The sequence below is a fragment of the Octodon degus genome, unplaced genomic scaffold (genome assembly GCF_000260255.1).
Source record: "Octodon degus isolate 3935 unplaced genomic scaffold, OctDeg1.0 scaffold00076, whole genome shotgun sequence".
NCBI lineage: Eukaryota > Metazoa > Chordata > Mammalia > Rodentia > Octodontidae > Octodon > Octodon degus.
In genome coordinates, this window is record NW_004524652.1 from 9701655 (window position 1) to 9706523 (window position 4869).

At 39.0% G+C, this 4869-nt stretch overlaps 1 pseudogene; it reads right to left on the reverse strand.

Annotated features, from left to right (window-relative positions):
- Positions 1-3823: 3823 nt before the first annotated feature.
- On the reverse strand, positions 3824-4224 carry LOC105742823 (annotated as a pseudogene).
- Between the last annotated feature and the right edge of the window lie 645 nt (positions 4225-4869).

The following is a 4869-nucleotide window of genomic DNA, read 5'->3' on the forward strand; positions in this document are numbered from 1 at the left end:
TGGCCACACACACACACATAAATAAATAAATAAATAAAAATTTAAAAAAAAATTTTGATCCCCTTCTCTCCTCCTCTCCCTTCACTCCCTCCCCAATCCCTTTCCCCATCTCCAAAAAGCAAACCTCTGTTTCCTACATCTCTTCTCCTTTATTTTACTCTCTGTATTTTGCATTTCTCATATAAGAGAAACCATATGATATTAACGTTCTGGATCTAACTTATTTTGTTTAACAGATGGTCACAAGACTCACACATTTTTCTACAAATTATTAGAATTCATCTTTTTCTGTGACTGAACAATACTCCATTGTATATAGATACATTTTTTTTATCCATTTATCTATTGATGGACATCTAGGCTGTTTCCACAGTTCAGCTACTGTGCACATCCAATAAAAAGTATTGTAATTCCCGCTAACTATTCCAGTCCTGAAAAGCAGACTAAGGTCACTGTTCTCAGTGCTGACAAGCACCTAGGGTTTTTCTAGAGATGTAGCTCTACCACTGTATAATGAGAATACTCCCAACATAAGGTGTAAAGAGCCCAAGTGCTTCACACTTTTAATGACAGCATAGGCTGATGCAGAAGCTAAGTTTGAGGTATTGCTGTAATCAGCTCTGCCTCTGGAAGAAGCCATGGGCTCTCATCTGGAGGAAGCTAAAGCCTAGAACAGAGAGGCAGTGAGAAGAGACTGGCTTCAAGGAAGCATCTGAAAAAGATATTTTTGGTTATCAAAATACAGAGGTGCTACTAGCATTAACTGGGTAGAAACCAGCGATGCTGCTTAATATCCTACAATGCATAGGACAACCCCTAGACAAAGAATCATCCTGCCCAAAATCTCAACAGCGCCAAGGCTGAAAACCCCAGCTTTTCATGACCACTTACTTGATGGAGTGCATGCAATAATGCTATCTGACACTGAGGATGACAATGCAATCTCTCACAAGAGGTATAGAGAAAGTCCCAGCTTGCAAAATGTGTCAGTCCTCAGAATCGTGCCAGGACAGAGTCTAATCATATGCCAAACAGGAATGTATGCTTTACAGATAATTATTAGATAGCACAAGAGTCAGATAGATTGTGAGTTTTTTAAGGGTGTGGTCTTACATTTATTCATCATCTGCTGTAAAAGCTCAAAAGGTTTTGAATTGCTTCTCCTGAAATAAGGTCCACTGTTCAGCACCTGATGTGACATGTGGTGAGCACTCAACAGTATTAGCTAATATTATTTCTTTTTTTTTGGCGGAACCGGGGATTGAACTCAGATCCTGGCATTTGCCAGTCAAGCACTTATCCTACTGAGCCATTTCCCCGGCCTCAGCTAATATTATTTCAAAATAAAAAAATCTTACTCAAAATTATTACCAACTCTGTCAATATAGCTTCTAAATTGTCTATTTTGCTCATGAATGCATACTAAGCACCAGAAAACATAAGTACAATATTCAGTAAATGCTGAATGTGTAAATGACCTCAAATACTACCCAACAGTGTACATACCTTTCCCCTCAAACAAGATAAAACAACAGAAAGCCACAGACTCAATGCAGCACCACTTCCAACTGTGCTCCTATATCAGCACTTCTCTGTGGCCCCTGACCTCTGCCTCTTCTTCCTCACTCAGGCTGCTGGCTTCTGATCTGAATAAGCAAGCTGAAGTCAGTATCACCCTCAGTTTGATTATGAAAGCAGATGCTTATTCTACACCTGTGGCCTGTAACTGTTTGGCTGTGTTAGGTAAGAATATGAATTTATGCATTGCACAGTGAGTGCTTGATAAAAGGCACTGATGACCACAGCTGATCATGAAGGATCTCTAGGAAGCATGCGAAATACTGCCACTTCTGTATTACTGGATCTTGCCCTTCTCATCAATTCCTGCTCACAGCTGAGCCTAATTAAAACTGCCTGGAAACCTCGTCTATCACTTTACTGGTTATTTCTTCTAAATAAAAAGACTCCACTTTAGAATTCAATCCATCTGTCTCCTTCAATTTCCAAAGAACAAATGTTCACATCTAACCAACTAGCTAAAATAAATGTACCTTTCTAGATAAGACTTTATTTATTTATTTATTTTTTTTTGGCGGAACCAGGGATTGAACTCAGATCCTTGCGTTTGCCAGTCAAGCGCTTATCCTACTGAGCCATCTCCCGGCCCCTAGATAAGACTTTAGATGTTGTTGAGGGCAGGAAGCAAGGAGACAAAGAAAGGATAACCATTAAAGAAACATACTGTGTTCCTTAGACATTCAACTCCTGTCTCACTAGCACTGAGACGGAACAACAAATCTCTGATGAAACTGACACATGTCAAACACTACTCACCCAGAAAAACATGAGTGTCAGCCAAAGGTTTATTCTTCCATTTTCCTCTCCTTTGGACACCACATATTGTGTCCAAAGGGGGGGAAATAGGTATCCATAACTTACAGCTTCACTTTGCAGAATCTGAATGCAGAGGGTTCATTTCCAAACTAGTGGTGCTTCTCATGATCAGAAAAAAACTTCTGCAAAAAGTCCAGTTTTTATGGTCTTTATCTGGAACCTGTAATTTCACATTTCTGAAAGTGTTGACAATTATTAAAGTAAAATATATAAAATTCTTCTTAATGCTTCTAGTTTTACCTCTGAATTTTAAAGTATGTGCCTAGAAATGAAAGAAAAATTCTGTAATACTGAAAAATACCTAGTACCTTATGGATTTCAAGCAAGAATTTGTTTCTAGGGCTGGGAAGATAGTTCAGTGGCATAAACACTTATCCAGCAAGCACAAAGTCCTGAGTTCAAGTTCTGGTATTAAAAAAAAAAAGAAATTGTTTTCATAAGGTATGCTAAAGCTTTTGTTGTTAAAGCCACGTATGCCAGGGCAAGACACTTGGGTCTCCTTTCTGAACTTCTCTCAGACAGAAGCATTCCTTCCCCCAATAAATATTCTACTCTTAAAAAAAAAAAAAAAAAAAAAAAAAGTCACATGTGCCAAACTATGTTCTTAAATGTCACAAAAAAATAAGTTCAGGGGCCAGGGAGTTAGCTCAGTAGAATAAGTGCTTGCCTGGCAAGCACAAGGGCCTGAGTTCAATCCCCGGTTCCGCAAAAAATAAAGAAACAAAGTTCAGTTTTTCTCTCTGAAGTATGATTTGTCATCAAAGCAAAGCAAGGGATAACAAAATGAAGCAAAACCACACCCAAAGAAAGTTATTTCAAAAGCCAGGCATGATGGTACATGACTAATCCTAGCACTCTGAGAATCTGAGAGCTAGTAGAAAGATCACAAATTTAAGCCCCACCTGCCTAAATCAGTGATTTAGGGAGACCCTGCCTCAAAATAAAAAATAAAAAAAGGGCTAGGGATGTAACTCAGTGAGAAAGTCCTACAGTCAATTCCCAGGACCAACCCCCACAAAAAAAGTTATTTCTAAAACATTGTCGTTTACCACAATGGTGTGTATTTAACTTACTGCATGCTGTAATACCAAGGGGTTACTGCTAAAATGAAATGTGAGGGTTGCTCAATGGCACAAGTGCCTGCCTGGCAAGCTGAGTTCTATTCCTGGGCGGGAGGGAGGGAAGGAGGGAGGAAGGAAAATTTCTTTCTTTCCAAATTTATGAACCTACAATTTCTAAATTTCTTTCTTTTTTTTAATACAAACAACTCTACATTTATTGGCCTTCAGTAAAAACATAAGGGTAGTCAAAACAATATGAACAAATGTTTTAAAAACACTCCCAGGGCAAACCACTTAAACAATTGCCTTTTTACATATCATCATAATTGTCATTGCCTCACTTCCCTGTTTGAATTCACCAATCACTTCTAGCTGGAGACACTTTATAGCAAAGTAATGTTATCTCCTTTCAGCATGATTCAACCCAGTTGTTTTCTTGACTTTGTTTTAGAATGAATTTCTTCTGCATCATCTAATACAAGGTTCATGTACTCATCAAAACCAATAATACAGCCCTCTATCCGAATGTTCACTTGCACATACAGCCACACCTGGATCTGAGATCTATTCTACAAGTATCTGAAGATGAGGTTGATGGACTGCACCATCACCTTCTGGACTTTCTGACCCTGACCCTGGTATGCCAGGGCGGAGCCCGACAAAGACAATGCCAGCCACCACGCAACCACTAGCGGCAACTTCCAGAGGGAGAGTTCTAAATTTCAAAAAAAACACCTACAACCAAAACCAAAATCACCTTTACAAACATGTCAAATTTTTTATTAATACTAGAAATTTACTATATCAAATATGACAAAAAAGGGGCTGGTGAGATGGCTCAGTGGTCTAAAGCACCTACTTAGAACAAGCTTAGCAAAGCACAGGGACCGCGCTTCAATCCCCCAGCACCACATGCCAGCCAGCCCCGCCCCCTGGTGGGCTGTGCTGGCCCCCCCCACACACACACACACAAATAAATTTTTTTTAAAAATGACAAAAAATAAATTTCCAACAACTAAGGCTTAAAGTATTTCTGTTACCTAGATGTGTTGGTAGAGGGTTCAACTTTTATTCTTAATGTTCCAAAGCACATGGGTAAATGGTAATGGTGACATTCTCTCAAAATACACTTTAAATTCTTTCACAGAACTACTGAATTTTATTTCAACTAGATATTATTTCTCAAATTCAACACAACAAGCTTTTTGTTTTGCTTCAGACTGTTTTTGCTATATCAGCTCAGGATGGCCTTGAGCTCTATGTAACTCAGTCTGGCCTTGAATTTGCCATCTCCCAGCCTCAGCTTCCCAAGTACTAGATTTAGGTGCCAGGTACCACACCCAGCTAGCTATGACCGGGCTTTGATGTTGAAAGTACTGAAAAGCATTCTACTGATTCAAAAACATTTGGTAGT